Source organism: Aegilops tauschii, chromosome 6 (assembly GCF_002575655.3).
Source record: "Aegilops tauschii subsp. strangulata cultivar AL8/78 chromosome 6, Aet v6.0, whole genome shotgun sequence".
Lineage (NCBI taxonomy): Eukaryota > Viridiplantae > Streptophyta > Magnoliopsida > Poales > Poaceae > Aegilops > Aegilops tauschii.
The window spans coordinates 73851570-73861411 of record NC_053040.3 but is presented as its reverse complement, the minus strand read 5'-3'; the positions used below and the strand labels follow the sequence as shown (position 1 = coordinate 73861411).

Below are 9842 nucleotides of genomic sequence, written 5' to 3'. Positions count from 1 at the left end.
TGACACTGTCAGGGACTCTAAAAACGTCTTACAAATAAAATGTTACAAAGGGAGGATGTTATATGCCTTCAGTAGTTGCTCAAGTTTCAGTTGTTCCTGAACTTCAGGGCATTTTGGAATCTAAACATCCACAATTATGCTAGTAACTAGCACTATTCTTTTGAGAAGCAATGAAAGACATCCTCCAATAGTCGATATCAACAAAACAAGCATGCCGCCTTTTGTACATGTCCATCGAAAATTTGGACTATTATTACTACATTGATTCCATACAAAAATTGCCACACGAACATAGCAGGCAGATATATAATATATTGTCTTCGAAATCACTTCCGCAATAAAAGAGGGTTCATGATATTTGCTTAAATAATACAAATAACACCAAACAGTCATATAGTGCCTCCACACAAAAACATGGAATCTTGGGGCCTACTTATGCCGGTTTCGAAACGGCTACAGAGGGTAGAAATTAAGCAACCAGAATTGCGGTTGATAGTAATACACAAGTGGTGCCTACTATTAAAGTTTCATTCATCAGTTGCCTTCCAGAATTCATCATTAGACTGTCATAAAGGAAAATAGTTTTAGCAAAGGTAGAAGGCAACAAAAGTTCAGACAAGTGAATCTGGGTCGGATGATGCACAGCACAGCCTTGTCCAATGGTGCACAGTCAAAAACTTAATGACTTCACTAGCAAATTTATACTGAAAATTTTGGAGACCACTTCATCAATACTCGTCAATCAAACCAATTTTCTCCATAAGGGCATCTGAACACTTACTGGAGTAGTGAACTGACTTGGTAACACCCTGTGCAGCTTGCAGAGAGACCCTACCACAATGCTCAATGACCAAAGACTCTAACTTATGTGCATGTCCCAGTTCAGCCACTCCAACATCAGTAACTTTATGACACGCCCAAAGTGTGAGATTACTCAAGCATGGGGTGTGCGCAATGAATCGCATCCCAGTATCAGTTACCCAATGACACAATATAAGCTCGAGTGTCTCCAGATGTGGTGAGGATGAGAGGGCCTTCATCCCCTTGTCATCAAAGAAGTTGGCGGTGTTTAGCACGAGAACACAAATTGGGCAGGACTGAATGAGTGCCAGAAAACCCTCCTGTGTGAATCCTATTTCTGATGGCCAGTCACGGGAACATCCTGTAAATCGGAGGTCTACGATCTGAAGCATAGGACAGTTGAGGGCTAGAGCGTAAAGGCTGTTATCAGTAAATGACGTCCTGGTTTCACAATAGCCGTCTTCACTACAGTGGCGCTGCAGGTTGAGCCAAAGTGAAATGCTTTTAAGGTTGCTGCAGCTCCGGGATAATGCAATCATGTCATAGTCATTTAGCGCACGAACATACTCAAGCCAAAGGTTCTCCAATGCTTTACACTTCCCTAGGAGAACACGAAGTCCTATTTCTGGCCAGGTTTTAATATGTGCCAACCTTAAATTCTTCAAACTCTCACAGCAGAAATCATATATATCCATGCTGTGAGCATTGTACGATGGATCAGAGTACTCACAACCTAAAGAAAAATCATATATTACTCTTTTCCTCTCAAACTCAAACTTCTGGAGCTTCATCCATCCTGAACCAAACTTTAGGAAGTCATGATGATTGATTCCTTTGCAGTTCTTCACTACAAGCTCTTCCAACGATCCATGGCTACCAAGGTATTCCAGCCACTCTACACTGTCGATTTTCTCGCAGTCAATAAGGTGGAGAGCAGATAGACTTGTGCAACCAACTGCAACTGAGAAAAGCCCAATCGAAGTTATTTGTGGTGTGGAGTTCAGCCTGGGAGACACCAATTTCTTGCAATGTGCTAAACAACCAAGCCCAGAGTCATCGATGTGTGAGCAGAAACTTAAGGTGAGGTCAATCAGCGAGGAACAGTGAGATGAAAATACAAAAAGGCCTTTGTTGTCCAACTGATTTCCATGTCCAGGTATCCAACCAGAGTAATCGATTTCCAATTTCCGCAAATTTGTGAACCTGGCACACAGTGATGTTAATGCTCTGTAGCAGTGCAAAGACCAGAACCAACGCGGATAGCACCCCCCTTTGACTCCCCTCTATCGTGTAGAGCCCCTTTGACACAAGGAAAATAGAATTCAGATCACTTGTCCTGGTGATCTTCTTGACAATCTCTGTCACCACAGCCTCCGGTAGGTCGTCCATCGAGCAAATTCAGCTGTACCAATCAGGTAATATCAAGGTTCAGAAAACAACCAAAAAGCTGGACTAAAACTTATGGTACATATATCAGAATAAAGCATGTGAAAAGATTGAGATCACACTGGCAGCACTAATTACGAAGAATATACTGACGAACTTTGGGCATTTACTGTACCCATCCAATACTTGTGTGTTCCTTATAAGAATGGAGATTAATTGAAGTATCTACCACCTTATCTATCCCTACATTGCTAGCAAGAAACAGTGAAGCTACGAGCCACATCATTAAACTAAACTACCGCCATAAGTTGCAGAGCCTGAATAACAAACAAACGAAGAGAATACAAAGAACAAACTAGAATTGAGTAATTGACGCAAGCAACTCCTCAAGACAAGACTCATGTGCTCAGTCTGAACCTATTTATTTGGAGACACCTAATAATCAGTTGTGGGGCTAATCAAAGCAATTACCAAAGAGAATGCGACAACAATCTATCACCTATGTCTGTCCTGCCTTCCATTTTCTTTTGCCATGGCCGAGTCAATTACCAAAGAGGCATGCGACAACAAGAAAAGCAGGGGAGATTAATCCATACAGTCTGAACCGGACTATTTCATGTGCAGGGGCAAACTAGCTTGGTTAGCTGTGCGTGGGAGTTAGCTTGAAGCATTCTCTCTGCCACTGGAACTAAAGCAAGTGGGACAGTATAGGCCACGGCGGCGCTAGATGTAGGAGGAGCGGCCGGAGCAGTTGTGGTGGCGCGACTTGCGAGATCCGGGGCTGGACGACACCATGGGCTCGGGCCAGCAGCGCCGCAGCTCGCGATTCGGGGTTCATCGACGGTGGCGCTTTTGCCAGTTTCAGGGCGCCCTATGATTATACTAGATTTACCAGAGAATCGGGGAACCACTACCAGCGAATAAATTAAGAGTAAAATGCACTAGTGGTCATTGAATTTATTGTATACGTTCACTTTGGTCACTGTATTTAAGAATACGGTCAATACGATTATTATATGCGTGTTGAGATGATTATATGGTCACTGCCAGATCGTATAGCTTTGTATTTCATTTATTTGACTGGTCAAACAAGGCCTTGTCATTGCAAAAAGAAAAACAAGGCCTTGTCATTGCAAAAAGAAAAACAAGGCCTTGTCAGTTTTTTTTCTGACTGTGTGGGCCTTACCTGTCAGTGGATGGAAGAAAGGAGTAGGAGGAAATAAAATTATGCGCCTGCGTGGAGTCGAAACCAGGCCCTCGCGCTTATTGCCTGAGCAGGACAACCAGCTCTACCTGTCTCCCGTCCTGTCTAACTTGAGAAAAAGAACCATTTATATTCTACTGGATTCACGTGACAGCCATTGCATTTTGTTTCTTTTGCGTGCGAGCCATTTAGCATTTAAATCATAATCGTTTCGGCTTCAGTGGTCGGGCCTTTTAGGATTTAAAAAGCTGTTTTAGCAGTACTGTGTACTCGTACATATGATTCACGGCCAAAATTGCATTAGCACTTCCCTCGCAAGAAAACGAGATTGGATTAGCACTTCAATTTCTTTTGTTCAATATTTACGCGTGGACGGTGGCTCGACAGTGACGTGGCCGCAGCGGCAGCTCCAGTAGATTTGGTGGGCGTCGTTGCTCTGTTTTTAGCACGAGACGACCAGGGATTTGGCGTGCGGTCATCTTGTACTAGCTAATTATGGCGGAGTGTACTTATCAAAATGGTTAATATATGTCTATATAAAATTTTATTAATAAATGTTTAAATGCATAAAAGTAATATACACGTGTTAAGTACTCCAAATTATGCTTATAAATGCTATCAACAGAAATATATACGTTAGCCAAATTACGATGGTGCAATTTGGTACGCTAAAACTGATATGGAAGAAATCACTATAAATTAGAATGCACTATCATCTAAACCAATAGAATGGTCTTATATGAACATACGCAAAAAAGAAATATCCCAACGCTGTCACGTGAACGACTAGAAGATATAAAAGGGCTTGTCCTCTAATTAGACGCAAGATTGGAACCAAAGCGGCTGGTCAGCCTGCGCGCATATTAGCTCGAGGCATGGGGTTCGAATCCCCACAGTAGCATTTTTATGTTCCCTCTACTTCTTATTTCCACCCACTGATGGGTAGGGCCGCACGCCTTGTGGACCGTTTGACCAGTCAAATAGATGGAATACGGAGTTATATAATTTTACAGTGACCGTATAATCATCTTAGCACGGATATAGTGATCGTATTAACCGTATTCTTAAGTACAGTGATTAAAGTGAGCATACACGATAAGTTCAATGACCACTAGTGCATTTTACTCATAAATTAAGGCTGGAGAAGTAAGAAAAGGAGGAACCTTGAGCACGAACGAACGGGGCCGCGATAGAGAAGAGGGGAGCTCCGCCGCCGGACCTTGGAGAAATGAGTCTCCTTTCTGAGAATTCAGGGGAGGGAGACTGCTTTCTTTTTTTTTTTTGAGGGGTTGGGGGGACTGCTAAACCCTAGTCTCTTCTTTTCCAGCGGAGGAAGAAGATGGGTCACCGTAAATGGGTGGGCCGGGCTGGAACATCGTGCTGGCTTCCCATGCATACCCACCTGTTTGGGCCACCACTTCTTTTTTTTCTCAAAAAAATTATATAAATCTTTTAAATATACTCCACTATCTATCTCAAAATTTTGTCTCAAAAAATCTATCTCTAAATTTTATATAACTATTTTTATAATTAATTAAATATTCAGGTGGTGTACAAAAATATGTCATGTGTTTCAAAAAATATTCATATATTTTTAAAATGTTATTGTATTTTTACATGCTATTGTATGCCGGAAAAATGTTCATATGTTGCAAAAGAATTCACAGGTATTAAATTAAATATTTGTGTTTTTATGTGTTTTCTTATTGTCTCGTATGTAAAAAGATGAATGTTCATATGTCGTTAGAAAAAAGTTCACATGTGAAAATAAAAGTTTGTGTGCCTCGATAAAAATTACCGCATATTTAAAAAGTATTCTTATATATATGAAATAAACCTTTGAAGTGCCCCACCACCAGGGTTGGCATTGTGTCGACGACCCTCCTCTGGCTTCGGGCTAGAGGTAATTTCTATGTTTATGTATCTTACAAAGATGTTCATGTTTTGGAAAAGAAATGACGTGTAGCTCATAAAATAGTCATGTACTCCCTCTGTAAAGAAATATAAGAGTGTTTAGATCACTTTACCTAGAAAAATGAAAACTAAAAAGTTAAACCTAAACAAGCAGATTTAGAGAATCATCACATTTAAATCTACAAATTTTCGACAATGTTGACATGGTGTGCTGACCGGACGAGTTGGCCTAGTAAAGATGTGCCGATTGGACTGAAACCGGGGTCAAGGCAAGGCGGAGGGTAATTCGTCTGATTTTGAGAGTTGGAAGGTGCAACTTAGACAGTATCATAGATGAGGAGTGTATATTAGAGCCACACAAGAGTTGAGGGTTTATATATGCACTTCTCTCTTTTCTAGGATAAATCGAACAATATAGAAGCATTACCTCTTCTTTATCCAGCTAAATATCCCACCGTTGAAAGGACATGGATGTAGCCTGGGGGGTGAATAGGCGATTTAATATAATTACGGTAAGGCTTGGATAAACGTAGAATAAAACTAGTGTTTAATTTATAAAGCACAAGACCTAAACAAGCTAGGCTCACCTATGTTACACCAACAACTTATGTTACAAGATAAATAACTATGTGATAGAGAGATATATAACTTCAAGTTCGATGGATATCACAAAGTAAATGCACAAGTAAAGAGCTCGGTTGTAGAGATAACCTAGGCACATAGAGACGTCAATGTAATTGTCGAAGTTCCTTCCACAATGAAAGCGATTACTAAGTGCTCCCCCGACACAACAAATGCTCACCTTTAGATGTGGTTGCACAATGCACACCAAACACCACAAAAGGCTTCACCTCAAGATGCAGGGACACACCACTCACTGACGTCACAAAAGGCTCTTCCTATTCTCCTTGATCTTCTTCCACAAAGGAAGAACTCAATCCACTAGGAGGTCTTCTTGAAGGCATTGACCAAACCTTTGCAAATTGCCCGGTGCGATCTCCACAATTTAATTGGTGGCTCTTGAAGCTTGCTCGAAGCTTCACACCAAGATAGAGCTCCGCGACAACACCAACTGTCGAGGGCGCCCAAGCATCCAAGAGGAACTTCTAGGGCACCCAAGCACCCAAGAGTAATAAGCTTCTCAAACCGATGGAACTAATGCAATGGAACTGATGGAACTAATGCAATGGCAAGAACACATGAAGTGATCAAGTCCTTCATGTTGGGGAACGTAGTAATAATTCAAAATTTTCCTACGTGTCACCAAGATCAATCTAGGAGATGCTAGCAACGAGAGAGAGGGAGTGCATCTTCATACCCTTGAAGATCGCTAAGCGGAAGCGTTACAAGAACGCGGTTGATGGAGTCGTACTCGCGGCGATTCAAATCGCGAAGGATCCGATCTAGCGCCGAACGGACAGCGCCTCCGTGTTCAACACACGTACAACCCGGGGACGTCTCCTCCTTCTTGATCCAGCAAGGGGAGAGGAGAAGTTGAGGGAGAACTCCAGCAGCACGATGGCGTGGTGGCAATGGAGCTCGTGGTTCTCCGGCAGAGCTTCGCTAAGCACTACGGAGGAGGAGGAGGAGTTGGAGGAGGAGAGGGTTGCGCCAAGGGAAGGGTGTGGCTGCCCTCCCACCCCCTCACTATATATAGGGGGAAGGGGAGAGGGGGCCGGCCCCTCTAGATGGATCTAGAGGAGGAGGAGGCGGCCAGGGGAAACCCTAGATGGGTTTGGGCGCCCCCACCCCCTAGGAAACTTGCCCCCCAATCCGGGAGGGGCGGCTGCCCTAGGGGTGGCGCCACCACCTCTCTTGGTTACGTGAGAGGGGTTGGGAGGGGCGCACAGCCCCTTAGTGGGCTGGTTTGCCCCTTCCCCTTGGCCCATAAGGCCCCCCAACGCTTGTCGGGCCCTCCGAAACCCCTTTCGGACATGCTGGCCATAGCCTGGTACCCCCGGAACAATTCCGGACTCCAATACCCTTCGTCTAATATACCGATCTTAACCTCCGGACCATTCCGGAGCTCCTCGTCATGTCCGGGATCTCATCCGGGACTCCGAACAACCTTCGGTAACCACATACTATTTCCCATAACAACTCTAGCGTCACCGAACCTTAAGTGTGTAGACCCTACGGGTTCAGGAACCATGCAGACATGACCGAGACACCTCTCCGGCCAATAACCAATAGCGGGATCTGGATACCCATATTGGCTCCCACATGTTCCACGATGATCTCATCGGATGAACCATGTCGGGGATTCAATCAATCCCGTATTCAATTCCCTTTGTCCATCGGTATGTTACTTGCTCGAGATTCGATCGTCGGTATCCCCATACCTCGTTCAATCTTGTTACCGGCAAGTCTCTTTACTTGTTCCGTAACGCATGATCCCGTGGCTAACTCATTAGTCACATTGAGCTCATTATGATGATGCATTACCGAGTGGCCCCAGAGATACCTCTCCGTCATACGGAGTGACAAATCCCAGTCTCGATTCGTGCCAACCCAACAGACACTTTCAGAGATACCTGTAGTGCACCTTTATAGCCACCCAGTTACATTGTGACGTTTGGTACACCCAAAGCATTCCTACGGTATCCGGGAGTTGCACAATCTCATGGTCTAAGGAAACGATACTTGACATTAGAAAAGCTCTTAGCAAACGAACTACACGATCTTGTGCTATGCTTAGGATTGGGTCTTGTCCATCACATCATTCTCCTAATGATGTGATCCCGTTATCAATGACATCCAATGTCCATGGTGAGGAAACCATAACCATCTATTGATCAATGAGCTAGTCAACTAGAGGATTACTAGGGACATGTTGTGGTCGATGTATTCACACATGTATTACGGTTTCCAGTTAATACAATTATAGCATGAACAATAGACAATTATCATGAACAAGGAAATACAATAATAACCATTTTATTATTGCCTCTAGGGCATATTTCCAACAGTCTCCCACTTGCACTAGAGTCAATAATCTAGTTCACATCACTATGTGATTGTAATGAATCCAACACCCATGGGGTTTGTTCATATCTCGCTTGTGAGAGAGGTTATTAGTCAACGGGTCTGAACCTTTCAGATCCGTGTGTGCTTTACAAATCTCTATGTCATCTTGTAGATGCAGCTACCACGCGCTACTTGGAGCTATTCCAAATAACTGCTCTACTATACGAATCCGGTTTACTACTCAGAGTCATCCGGATTAGTGTCAAAGTTTGCATCGGCGTAACCCTTTACGACGAACTCTTTTACCACCTCCATAATCGAGAAAATTCCTTAGTCCACTAGTTACTAAGGATAAGTTCGACCGCTGTCATGTGATCCATTCCTGGATCACTATTGTACCCCTTGACTAACTCATGGCAAGGCACACTTCAGGTGCGGTACACAGCATAGCATACTGTAGAGCCTACGTCTAAAGCATAGGGGATGACCTTCGTCCTTTCTCTCTCTTCTGCCGTGGTCAGGTCTTGAGTCTTACTCAATACTCACACCTTGTAACACAGCCAAGAACTCCTTCTTTGCTGGTCTATTTTGAACTCCTTCAAAATCTTGTCACGGTATGTATTCATTTGAAAGTACTATTAAGCGTTTTTGATCTATCCTTATAGATCTTGATGCTCCATGTTCAAGTAGCTTAATCCAGGTTTTCCATTGAAAAACACTTTTCAAATAACCCTGTATGCTTTCCAGAAATTCTACATCATTTCTGATCAGCAATATGTTAACAACATATACTCATCAAAAATTCTATAGTGCTCCCACTCACTTCTTTGGAAATACAAGTTTCTCATAAACTTTGTAAAAACCCAAAATCTTTGATCATCTCATCAAAGCGTACATTCCAACTCCGAGATGCTTACTCCAGTCCTTAGAAGGATTGCTGGAGCTTTGCATACTTGTTAGCATCTTTCAGGATTGACAAAACCTTCTGGTTGTATCACATACAACCTTTCCTCAAGAAAATCGTCGAGGAAACAATGTTTTTGACATCCTATCTGCAAGATTTCATAAATAATGCAGTAACTGCTAATATAATTCCAACAGACTCTTAGCACCGCTACGAGTGAGAAAATCTCATCGTAGTCAACTCCTTGAACTTGTCGGAAAACATCTTAACGACAAGTCGAGCTTTCTTAATGGTGACACTTACCATCATTGTCCGTCTTCCTTTTAAAATCCATCTGCACCCAACAGCCTTACGACCATCAAGTAGTTCTTCCAAAGTCTATACTTTGTTTTTATACATGGATCCTCTCTCGGATTTTATGGCCTCGAGCCATTCGTCGAAATCTGGGCCCACCATCGCTTCTCCATAGCTCGTAGGTTCATTGTTGTCTAGCAACATGACTTCCAAGACAGGATTACGTACCACTCTGAAGTAGTACACATCCTTGTCGTCCTATGAGGTTTGGTAGTGACTTGATCCGAAGTTTCATGATCACTATCATAAGCTTCCACTTCAATTGGTGTAGGTGCCACAGGAACAACTTCTTGTGCCCTGCTACACACCAGT

General features: G+C 43.1%; 1 pseudogene; it reads right to left on the bottom strand.

Annotated features, from left to right (window-relative positions):
- Positions 1 to 303: 303 nt before the first annotated feature.
- LOC109760640 (F-box/LRR-repeat protein 14-like) lies at positions 304 to 3133 on the bottom strand (annotated as a pseudogene).
- Positions 3134 to 9842: the final 6709 nt, after the last annotated feature.